Below are 13,098 nucleotides of genomic sequence, written 5' to 3'. Positions count from 1 at the left end.
TTTAAATTAAGGTTAAATTCCTCTCTTTTGGGCCTTGTGTGAGAGTTAGGTGGCCATTAGTAGTGGGTACGACATACTGAACCTAGCGCTCCCTCACATGAACAACCTCAAATGTGAAGGCCCATTTCCCTGATTTGAATAATTGTACTAGGTTAATTAAACTAGTTTGACCTAATAAAATTGATTAGCAACATAATTAATTTCGAAATATATGAAATTAATTTTTCATTTGATTATCTTGAAAATAATTTAGAAAACACACTTAGTTTAATGAAATTCAAATTCAAGATAAACTAGATGTATTAGACTGTATTTGATTAAATAAAAGAAGTTACAACTAATTAGATTCTTCTGGATACTTAATTATTTGAATTTTCAAAGAACTATATCTAAGTTGAAAATTAGTTGTTCAAACTAATTTGGATCAACTTAAATTAGAATATTTTGAAATTAATAACTAAGTAGAATATTCTTGAAAATTAGTTATCCAGATATTCTTTAAAATATTTTAAATTGAAAATTAATTTTTTAATTAATTTTGGATCAACTTAAATAGGAATATTTTTCAAATTAAGGTGATTAGTTCAAGATACTTAATTTGATATTTAATTAAATTTTGAAAAATTATTTAAGTTGAAATTTTTTTTATTTTAGAACAACATAAATTAGATATTTTTTCAGAAATTTATTTTAATATATTTTATATAAATTTCGAAATTACATATTATATATGTATAGATTTTTGAAATTATTATTTTAAAATTAAATTAAAGTTGAAAATTAATTTTTTAATTAATTTTTGAATCAACTTAAATAAAGTAATTTTTATTATTAAAATATATGGATTAAAATAAATGATTAATTAAAAATACATTATTTTAAATAATGAGCTTTAATCAAGAGATATTGGATCTCCATTGTTGGTCTTACAATGGTTAAATATTTTCAGTATAACCTCGAGACGCTAGACTTCGTCCCCCTTATGGATGGTTATTCGTTAAAAGCATTTAACACCATAAGATCTCATATGATAAGTGTTTTGTAAGTTTTTGTCTCTATTAGACTCTCCCCTACGGTGACTACTTAGATATAAATTTACAGAATATGAAACATTGGTGGAAGCTCATAAAATGAGAATAACCTTGACTCTCGCCTACCGGGACAACATTGGATTCTTATTTTGATCGAATAAAAGGTTGCTAAAATGGTGTTCATTTTAGATGAGTTGACTACTCTATTCAACTAATGTTATCTTTGACTCTCGCCTACCGGGACACACTATTTCATTATGTTGGAAACCTTTGAAAATAATAAATATGTTTAGATTTTAGTACTTTTGCAAACATAATTGCTTTACTTGTTATTTTCTGAACTTGTGTATGAATTTATTGAACCAATAATTTATTTTTGATTATTGATATTTGAAGTGTCAAAAAATGTACAACCCACACCCCGATCCCCATCTAGAATATGCCTTTTGGAATGAACTTCAAAGTGTGAAGATGACTCCTGGTCAGAGTATCACTTCACACTTGCTCATGATGAACATAAAATTCCAGAAAGCAGCTATGCTGGGAATTGTTTTATCTGAAGAGCAGAGAGTTCATTTTATTCTCAACAGCTTATTACTTGAGTTTAACCAATTTGTAATTAACAATTAGAACTCGTCTGACATAGACAAGTTGGACGCTGAATTGCGTGCTTATGAATAGACATTGTCACTTGCATGGAGATCCTTCTCCATTAATGCATATAAGGGCAAAAGGAAAGCTGAAGATATTGAGAATTGTTGACTTCGCTTTTAGCCAACGACAATGAGTCTTTTTGATAAGCGATAAACGATATGTCGTAATAAGAATATGTAGTAAAGCAATAACAAGACACAGAAATTTTATAGAGGTTCAGCCCCGAGCAGTTCGGTAATAGCCTAATCCTCGTTAGTTGTATTGACTTAAGAATAAGGAAGAAGATTCCTTTTCTTATAACTCTTACAATAATATCTCTGAATATATAATTATTAGATAGCCTTAGCTTATAGCATTTCGGCGTACAATTTCTCCGTCCTCTTCCCAGTGAACATTCCTCACTATTTATAGGGCAGGAAACTTGAGGAGAAAGAGTTTCCTCTCTCGTTACAATGCGCATAAACAGAAAGATCGTGTGATCAATGCTGAATGCTAGGAGCGTGGGATTGAGGCTGAATACACTGATAGTGGGATCATGTGTATGCCACATCCACGTAAGTTGAACCCTGAGTTATAGGGATTGAGCTGGTGACTCACGATGCGTTTAGTTGAATTCGCTAAGTGTTGCTCATTCTGCACGGCTCGTTGAGTATTCCATTATGGACATGCCAGCGAGGCATCCTGCTCGGCATGTTGATCCGACCGAGTGCTCTAAGTAGAGTCCACGTGTCACCATTCTCGTGATGCCACGTCAGAGTGCCAATTTTGGGATAACATTTGCCCCCAAGTCTGTACGGGACCTCCGGGGTTGTGTATAGACTTACTCTGAGCTGGCTCTACCTTTGTAAGGGGACACGTGTCGAGCGTGGCCGTTCGAGACTCGATTTGAAGCTGACTCGGCGTCCCTTCGGTTTTTGGCTAATTAATTCTCTGACAATTAATATTTTTAAAATCCAAATTTCTCTCTCCACGGCTGACGGTTGCACTCAATTATTTTGATTTCCCATATTCGCTTTCAAGGCAGGAAGTCGAGGCATCTAAGGTTCCTTTACGTACGTTACCCTTTTGCCTATAAATACTTGGAGTACTGGCACATTACCTCATTTCATCACCCTTCGTTGTTAAGCAAACTTCATAGCGAAAAGAGAGAACTTTCTGGCTTCAAAGTTGCTGAAGAGCTTACAGACGAATTCTGGCTTGCTTGAACCCGGACACTCGAATCTTTGAGTAAGTTTCTGATTCCCTTTATGCTTTTCCTTTGCATGCTTATGCTTTGAATGTAACTTCGTTGTAGAAAGAACACTGTAGGAAACCCTAGGGTTTGAAACTTCTGCGACTCTTCTTTTCCATGTTCCTGTGTTAGCTTTCAGCCGTAAGGCTTATTTTAGAACTGCATTGCGTCTGTTTTCCATTCTGCTTTTTCCAAGCTTCATGAACTTTTTTTCCTAACTCAAGAAAAACTTTCTGACTTCTTGAGTTTAGACTTTTCTTTGAACATGGTCGTTCTTTAATCCGTTGGGTACTCCTGGTAGGCATATTTGCTTGTTTTTTCGTTTGACACTCTATCCAACACTCATCTTGCGTGTTGTCTTTTGTAGATGAACCTAGGTGAGTCTTGGGAGCCCGATCATCAAATCGACCAGGAGATGCTTCAACTTCTGCACGAAGTCCACCCTCGTCTTCGTGCTAATTCTCCTTCAAGAGAAGGATATTCTTCTGATTTTGTACCCAGCCATAGGATGATGGCTCGTACGAAGAAAACTACGCGTCTGGCTGACGCTTCTGACCCCCAGGTGGCTCGGCTCGCCGCTCTGCCCGACGCCGAATAGGATTTGGCAGTCCCAATGGAGGAGGACCGTGAGGGGGACGCCGAAGTCCAGGAGGTTGAGGAGCTGGACGAGGCGCGTCTGGGCAGCCCTCCCACTGCTGAGGGAGATGAAGAGATTGAAAACCCTAATTATGGGGAGTACAATGAGGCTAGGAAACTAGTTGATGCTGACGGGGACGTCCTGGTTGAGGGTGTTGATTACGTCAGTGAGGATCTTGCTGAGGCTGTTCCTCACAGGAGGCAGGGTGCCTTGGGCGCCAGGTGGGTGAGTCCTCCATCCAAGATTTCGGAGGCATGCCTCCGCACTCTCAACCAGGACGGATACCTGGGCAAGCTGGACTGCTACATTCCCGCCCACGACAATCGTGCCACAAACCCTGATAAGGGGATGTGTGCCTGGTTAGGGGCTCACGACCAGCAAGGGGCGCTGATGCCCTTGCATAAGTACTTCCGGGATGTGGCGGACTTCTTCGGCCTCTGCCCGGCCCAGATTACTCCCAAGGGCATTAAGTATTTGTCCGCTCTCTTCGTCCTATACGCTTCCCAGGGATGGGATGCTCCTTCTCCCCACGAGGTCGCTTGGTTCTTCGACCTGAAGTCTACCCCCAAGTAAGGCAGGTCGGGGTATTTTTACTTTTCTCAGCGAGGCTTCAAGTGGTTGAGCGGGACGGACGACAAGGCCATCAACAAAATAGGGCGTTTTGTTGATGAGTACTTCATGGTGAAGGATCCGAGCATCACCCGTACTCGGTTTCAGTAGATCCTGACATATCACCGTCCTCCCCCTCACTCTTGCTGTTAGGGATAGAGCTCAAAAGCTTGCCCGGTTGCCGGCAGAAGACAAGAATATCATCCAGTTGACCTCCGACGAGAATCTGGTGCAGTACGGGCTTTACCCAGAGGACTTTTTTTCTAAGTCCGTGGTGGGGAAGAAGGGGAAATCTGATGCTGGCCGGCCTGAACGAGCTCATCCGAAGAATGAGCTCCTTCAACTTAAGCGTGAAGCTAAGTTGAAAGAAGGTGCTCGGGCAAAGCAGTATGCTCAGGAGCTCATGAATCCTGAAGATGAAGCCGAGGCTGAGGCTGAGCAGGTGACTCCTTTAAAGAGGAAGAAGAAACTCTCGGCCATGCCTAGGCCTGTTGAACATGCCATTCGCATAAGGGAGCCCATTTCACCTGTTCGGCCATCTCATCCCTATGCTGGAAAAGGGAAGGCTGTTATAGCTGAGATATCAGGTGATGATGGACTTCTGACTTTCTGGGTAGGCAGTCACTTTGCGCTTTACTTCTTTTTCAGCTTCTTGACTTTCATGCTTTGTATTTTCTGCTGGTTTTTGCTAACCACGCTGTTTTTGTTCTGTGCAGACATGTCTCGACAGATGATCGACGCTTTAAGGAAGAGGATGAGCGGAAGCTCTAGCGCCTCCCCTCCGGCCAAGAAGTCTAACGACGGAGAGGGGTCTTCAGAGAAGAGGCCTTCTGGAGAGGTTATTGACCTTTCTGAGGAGCTAACTTCTGCAAATTCTTCCACTCCCAAATCTGCCAAGTCTAAGGAGTCTGGGCCACCAACATTTGGGTCCGAATTGGTCAGGAGGATCCCTGAGCGGGTGCAGGCACCAACTCCATCCATGCCTGTGCTGCCTAAGGCCAAGAAAGGCAAGGTGGTGATGGCTCACTATATGAACCAGCTGGTTCCTGAGGTCGGCGAGCAACTGGCTAGTGCTGACGACTCATCTCTGGATGTGTTGGTGGGCGGAGTCTTGAAGGAGCTCACCAGGGTTAGTCTTTTTTGATACTTCCCTTTTAACTTTTCACACTTAGCTCCATATGCTGACTTTTTCCTTTATGTAGGCCAGTATGAAGTTGGCTTACACCTACTCCCGGGCTAAATCTGCTACTTCCAAGAGTGCGGCTCTGTCCGACACCTTGAGGGCGGAGGCAGACTTGGCCTAGAAGGAAGCTGAGGAGGCCAGGGCGGAGACTACAGCTGTTTGTCATGAGTTGGGTGAGGCCAACAAGAAGTTGTTTGCCGCCGAGAAGAAGATCATCGTGCTGACAAAGGACCTTGAGGCTGCTGATCGCTTTGAGGAAACCATCGAGACCTTATCTGCTGAAGTTGATCGTCTTCAGGATGAGGGGAGTTCTCTGCGGCAAATCTTTCTTCGGCTGAAGGAAGATAAGGACGCTCAGGCGGCCGAGGCGGACCGTTTGAAGGAAAAGGTCTATGCTTTGGAGACTACCAGCCTCGAGCTCTTCTTTAATTTTTGGAAGGCTAATCCCCAGGCCAACTTCGACTACTTGGGCGACGCCAAGGACATGTACCTCGAGTACTGCGTGGCCTAAGTTGCCTATGGTGGGAAAGAGGTGGCTACTTCAACCTCTGGCCAAGCTTCTGACTAGGCTGCTGATGCTTCTCCTGCTCGAACAACAGATCCTCCTGCTCCAGTTGGCTCAGAAGAACCAAACCTAGAGCCTGGGACTCCAGCCGTTTGAACATTGATCTTTTTATCTCTCCTGTTTATATATATATATTATATATGGCCTTAAGGCCTTTAAGACATCATGACCGGCCAAGCGGTCTTTAAACTTGGAATTATTTTTAATTTTTTGGACAATGGGCTGACCAGGTAGCTTTTAATCTCGGTACTATATGCTCTTGTTATCCTTAATGAATTTCATTCTCTGTTTATAATTGCAGTGCAATTGTGATTGTTTTATGTTTACCAAATGCTTTGTATAGGTATAGGTGCCCCCCAAGTGACCGAGCAGACGTATGACTCTTGGTCACTTGTCTTTTACAAATATATTGCTTTTTTGTTCGGTGTTTTGGGTTCGACTGAACCTTTTGTACGCACTTTAGGTAAATTATAATCATGCTGATTTTTTCGACTCAATAGAATTGGAAATACTATCTTTATTCTTTTATTGATCGAAAATGTATTTGTTACCGTAGTAATTTACATCAGAGTTAGTGATCTAATAGATCTTTTTAGCTTAACATGACATAAAACGAATAAGAAACTGTACTTTAAAGTGGTCTACCCGACCTGAGTACTTTTGTTTCTGAAGCCTTTGCGCGTAGTCCGCCTAAGAGGCCATTCACTTATAAGCGAATGTTTAATAGTACTTTAATGTGGTCTACCCGACCTGAGTACTTTGAAATGGTCTATTCGACCTGAGTACTTTGAAGTGGTCTACGCGACCTGAGTACTCATTGGTAGTATTTCCTTAAATGTTCTCCATTCCAGTATCGTGGTACTAGAATGAGTTGCATTTTTTCGTCATACTTACCCAGTTTGTATGCTCCGGAGTCGAGAACTTCGACCACCTGATACGGTCCTTCCCAGTTAGGTCCTAGTACGCCTAACGTGCTGTCTTTGGTGTTTAGGAATACCCTTCTCAGGACAATATCTCCCACAAAGAATTTCCGAGCTTTCACTTGTTTGTTGAAATACCGAGCTGGCATATGATGTTCTTCACTATAAAGTCTTGAACCTTCTTTGATGTGATAGTTGCGAGTGGTTCGGCTTCAGTCCACTTAGTAAGTAGTCGACTACTACCACTGCACACTGCACTCCGCCTTTACCTTTAGGTAACTGTCCGATTAGGCCAATTCCCCAGATGGCAAAGGGCCATAGACCTTGCATTTGTGTCAGCTCATTGGGCGGAGCTCTTGGTATCTTTGAAAATCTCTGGCATTTGTCGCACTTCTTGACATAAGCTTTCAAATCTTCAATCATCGTCGGCCAGAAGTAGCCTTGCCTTAGAATTTTCTTTGATAAGCTCTGTCCGGCTGCATGATTTCCATAGAATCCGTCGTGAACTTCATATAGAAGCCATGCAGCTTCATTTGGTGTGACGCACCTGAGTAATGGCATTGAGAATCCTCTTCTGTACATGATCCCGTCTACGATGATGTACCGCGCTGCCTTTCTTCTCATTTTCCGAGCTTCATTTTAGTTATCTGGGAGTTCCCCAGAGTTGAGATAGGCTGCTATTGGCGTCATCCAGTTCGGACATGTGTCGATCATTTCGATTTCTTCCGTGCCGGTTGTAATGACCGCTCTAGTAATTTGGATTAGTAAGGGCAATTAGCACTAATTTTTATTATTTTATTATTTTATTATTATTTGTGAATTTATTTAAGTGTGGACCCCAATATTTAGAAATAAATATTAGAGTTATAATTTCTCAATTCCGGAGATTTTATTAAACTCTAGGGGTATTATTTAGCTTATATGTGTAATATGTTATTTTTGTAATTTTTGCTCGGCGACAACAGAAAATGCGATGGATGGCTAGATTGATCACATGGGTAAGTTTAGAACCTTATTTCATAGTGGGAAATATTTTAGAGAAAATAAAGTATCGGGATTGAGCGGGGTTATGGATTTTGACCATTTTACCCCTAGCTTTAGAAATACCCAAGATATAACTTAAAGGGCAAAATAGTAATTATAAATATGGGATTGGGTGGCTGCCTAGGTGTGTGACACTTGGCATTTTATTTTTTTCAGCCAAGCCTAGGTTGAGAAATTCCTTTTCTCATTTTTAGAAAATAAGGAAAAGTTAAAAAATCAAAAGTTCAAGCTTTCCTCTCTCTCTCTTGCTTTCGGCTGAGGCAATTCAAAGGCAAAAACCAGATTTCTTCCTTTCATTTCCTTGGATTTATAGCAAGGATTCAAGCTATTGCTAGTGAGGTAAAGCCCTAGACCATTGGTTATTTATTTTCAAGCTTTTAAGTTAGGTTGAAATGGTGTTTTGGAGTAATAGGAGCTGTTAGGTTTTCATATGCCTAGGGTTCGAATTTTAGGGTCTTGTTGAGTTGATTTTAACTCCTTGCAGCTGGTTTTAATTGGTGTTGATGGTTTTATGCAATTTTAAGTTTAGAGTTCAAAGCTTTGAGCTTTAATGGCAAGTTGAGATTTGTTGGTTTGTTCTGTGAAATTCTGGCTGGGTTTTATTGTGTATGCATTGTTTAGGTGCACTGGAGAGTTTGGTAAAGTTTGGTTGAGTTTTGAGGTCATGGGGGAATTTTTTTGGGTTCCCAGCACAGAACCGGACTTCCGGTTGGGAACCGGTTTGCCGGTTGGGGGAATTTTCGGAACCCTAGTTTTTCCCAATTTTGAGATATTTAGGGTATTGCCATGTGGTTTATCGATAGGGAAACTTTTAGTTTCAAGTTTAAGTCCCGGAAAGTGATTTAGAGAGTCACTCATCTGTGTTACAATTATTGTGATTAGGGCATCCATCTAGCACGAGATTTCCGTTCAGGTCGGCCAGCACACTTGAATTCGGAAAGCAGGTAAGAACTGTGTATAATGTATGATGTGATTATCTGAATGTATGTATGTGTTAATATGTATACATGCTTATTTGTTGTGATTCTTACACTACCAACACTTGTATGGTTGCGGTACAAAGTGCATTGGTAAGGTGTAGGATGTTTGGAAGTACGTCATGGTGTTACCAGCACTTGTACGGGAAGGTACAAGGTGTCTGTGGTACAACACTAGATAGTACTCAAGGTGCGGTCATACCCTACCTACACTAGTACGAAGGTATACTGAGTGCATGTGGTACATGGTACATGGCCGTATCCTAGTTAGAACGTTCATACTTATTTGTTAAGCTCTGTAATAGGTGTATGGGCGCCTATTTACAGGTCAGAAATTATATGATATGTTATATGCATTTCTTACTGAGTCTGTCGACTCACAGTTCTGCTTCCATGCGTAGGTAAAGGAAAGGCTAAGACTGAACAGGAGTGAACCCAAGCTCAGATGGGATTGTACATGTTAAGCAACGCGACCTGGAGTGTTCGGTCTTGGGACATCTGGGAGTTGTATTTTGAAAGTCGTTGTGCGACCTATAAATTTGTATATTTTGGAATGTATAGTTTGAAAAGTAAATTTTACGAAGTTTGAAAACGGGATCCCGGCACTTGTAAATATTTTATTATAGTACAAAGTTTAGTATTTAATACAAAAGTTTTAATTTGACACGTTTTTCGAGAAATTTCTTTGATTAGCAAAGATTGCACAATAATTTAAAAGCACTGTAGCGTGCCTTAGCATTAGGGCGTTACACCGGTGATGCTAGGCTCTTCAAGAAACTGGATCGGGACGAGGTTCACCTTGTCACTTATATTGCTGCTCGCCAATCGGGCTAGCGCATCAACTGTTGTATTTTCCTCTCTTGGAATCTGCTTGAGGCTATAGCTTTTGAATTGTGCGAGCAGATCATGTATTTTGCTCAGATATACTATCATTTTTTCTCCCCGAGCCTCGTATTCTCCAGATACATGATTTACCTCTAGTTGTGAGTCACTGCAGATCTCGATGTGCTCGGTCTTCATCTCCTTCGCTAGTTTGAGTCCAGCGATTATGGCTTCGTATTCGACCTCGTTGTTGGAGGCTTTGAATCTGAATTTGACCGCTGCATGCAGGTGTTGCCCCCAGGTGTGACAAGGGCAATTCCTGCGCCGGATAGCTGATCTGTGGCCGATCCATCCACATCCAGCTTCCAGGTCGGCTTGTTTTCAGTGCTGCTCGGCTGTGGTGTTGACTCGAGATCGCCTTCTAGGATGCTTTCAGTTTTTCCTGTGCATTCCACCATAAAGTCGGCCAAGGCTTGACCTTTGATAGCTGTTCGGGGTTGGAAGTTGATTTCGTACTGCCCCAATTCCACCGCCCACTTGAGTAATCGCCCAGAGGCATCTGGCTTTTGCAGTATTTGCCGTAGTGGTTGGTCGGTGTACACCCGAACAGGATGAGCTTGAAAGTAAGGTCTTAGCTTTCTTGTTGCTAAGATGAGGCAGTAGACGAGCTTTTCTATCAACGGATATCGGCCTTCGGCCTCGATGAGTCTTTTACTGATGTAATAGATTGGATGCTGGACGCCATCTTCTTCTCTGATTAGTACGGCGCTTATGGCATGCTCTGTTACTGCTAGGTATATCCCCATTTCCTCACCGTCCAGAGGTTTAGAGAGGACGGGAGGTTTTGCGAGCTGTGCCTTTAGGTCTTGAAAAGCTCTTTCACATTCTTCTGTCCATTCGAACTTTTTGTTTCCTCGCAGGATGTTGAAGAATGGGACACATTTATCCGTTGATTTTGACACGAATCTGCTAAGTGCGGCGATTCGACCAGTTAGGCTTTGTACCTCTTTGGTTTTTGTTGGCGAGTTCATATCCAGGAGGGCTTGGATTTTTTCCGGATTGGCTTCAATTCCTCGAGCGTTGATGATGAAGCCTAGAAACTTTCCCGAGCTGACTCCGAAGGAGCATTTTAGGGGATTTAGTTTCATCTTGTATTTTCTGAGGACTTTGAAACATTCGTCCAGGTCGACTATGTGCCCCCAGCCTTTCTGGATTTGACGAGCATATCATCCACGTACACTTCCATTTTTTTTGCCGATCTGATCTTTAAACATTTTGTTGATCAATCTTTGGTATGTAGCTCTGGTGTTTTTAAGACCAAATGGCATGACTTTGTAGTAGTAGAGACCCATATCTGTCCGGAAACTTGTATGTTCTTAGTCTGATGGTACATGGCCGTATCCTAGTTAGAACGTTCATACTTATCTGTTAAGCTCTGTAAATAGGTGTATGGGCGCCTATTTACAGGTCGGAAATTATATGATATGTTATATGCATTTCTTACTGAGTCTGTCGACTCACAGTTCTGCTTCCATGTGTAGGTAAAGGAAAGGCTAAGACTGAACAGGAGTGAACCCGAGCTCAGATGGGATTGTACATGTCAAGCAGCGCGACCTGGAGTGTTCGGTCTCGGGACATCTGGGAGTTGTATTTTGAAAGTCGCTGTGCGACCTATAAATTTGTATATTTTGGAATGTATAGTTTGAAAAGTAAATTTTAGAAAGTTTGAAAACGGGATCCCGGCACTTGTAAATATTTTATTATAGTACAAAGTTTAGTATTTAATACAAAAGTTTTAATTTGACACGTTTTCGAGAAATTTCTTTGATTAGCAAAGATTGCACAATAATTGAAAAGCACTGTAGCGTGCCTTAGCATTAGGGCGTTACAATTTTGGTATCAGAGCCGCCAGGTTTGTCTACCGAAGCTTGCTAAGACATGTACAATCTTCATCAGAGAAAGCTCGGTTTACGGTTCAGTAAGCCCGTACTTGTTTAGTATTTTAAATAAATGTGAATGTGAAAGCATGTTAGGAAGCATATTAGATTTTAATTAAATATATTTCTAAAAAAAATAGTGTGTTGCCTTTAAGTTATTAAGAGCGGTGTGAAGTTTTGATCGCGGTCTAACCTGCCTGGCTTAGGGATTCGCAGGCTAAGTCCTATTAAATGGACGCCCCGCGAAATACAAGAAGTCAGGGTGATATGGTTGAGACCGGAGGCGGTCAGAGGAATCCCCAAAATCCTCGTGGTCGTGGCCGTGGCCGTGGCAGAGCTCAGGGTGGTCGCCCTGTAAATCCACCTCAAGCTCCTCCTGACTGGGAGCAAAGATTTGCTGAAATGCAAGATAGAATCTGCCAACAAGATGAAGAGATTCAAAGATTGAGGCAGCAGGGTCCTCCTGCCGTGCCTCCTCAAGTGGTTCAAGCTGTGGCAGTTCCTGCGGTGCCAGCAGAACAACCTGTTGTTGGCAACCGTATGGAGCCGTTATACGAAAGGTTCCGTAAGCAGGCACCTCCAGTGTTTCTGGGAGGTCCTGATGTGATGAAGGCCGAGCAGTGGCTTTCAGTGATTGATCGTATCCTCAATTTTATGGGAGTGGTTGGTAATGACCGGGTGACATGCGCCACTTTCCAGTTTCAGGAAGACGCTCTCGTGTGGTGGGAGTTGATAACCCTCACTCGGGACGTCACAGTGATGACTTGGGAAGAATTCAAAGAGTTTTTTAACTCCAAATATTACAATGAAGCAGTCTGCAGTGCAAAGCGGAAAGGGTTCACTGAGTTGACTCAAATTGAGGGAATGTCGGTTACAGAGTATACGACAAAATTTGACCGTTTGGCCAAGCTTGCAGCGGGAATTGTGCCAACCGACTTCAGTAAGAAAGAAAAATATTTGGCGGGTTTGAGTGCAAAGATTAGACATGATTTGGTTATTACTACTACTGAGGCAACCACATATGCAGAGATGGTTGAAAAGGCTTTGAGAGCCGAGGGTGCAGTGAAATTCCTTCAGGAGCCTCGGGTGACTCCGAGTGTTGGTGGAACCCCCACTGTTCCTACTCCTGTTTATGGTAGGGATGGTGGTGACTCCACCACCGAGCAGAAAAGAAAAGTTGTTTCAGTTTCTGGTGGCTCGGGGCAAAGTAAGCGGTTCCGTGGGAACCAAGGTAGAGGTGGACGCCAGGGTTACTCTTACCCTGAGTGTCCACGGTGTAAGAAACATCATCCGGGAGAGTGTAACCGGAAGACATGCTTCCTCTGTGGCATGGTGGGGCATTTCAAGAAAGATTGCCCCCAGGCAAAGAAAGAGGGGCCAAAAGCTGAGGGGAAACCGATTCCTGCTCGAGTGTTTGCCATCACCCAAGCTGATGCTGCAGCCAGTCCTTCTGTTGTGACAGGTTAGCTTCCCGTCAACAACTTATTG

Source organism: Cannabis sativa, chromosome 9, assembly GCF_029168945.1.
Source record: "Cannabis sativa cultivar Pink pepper isolate KNU-18-1 chromosome 9, ASM2916894v1, whole genome shotgun sequence".
NCBI lineage: Eukaryota > Viridiplantae > Streptophyta > Magnoliopsida > Rosales > Cannabaceae > Cannabis > Cannabis sativa.
The sequence above is the reverse complement of the archived record's forward strand: the minus strand, read 5'-3'. Positions refer to the sequence as shown.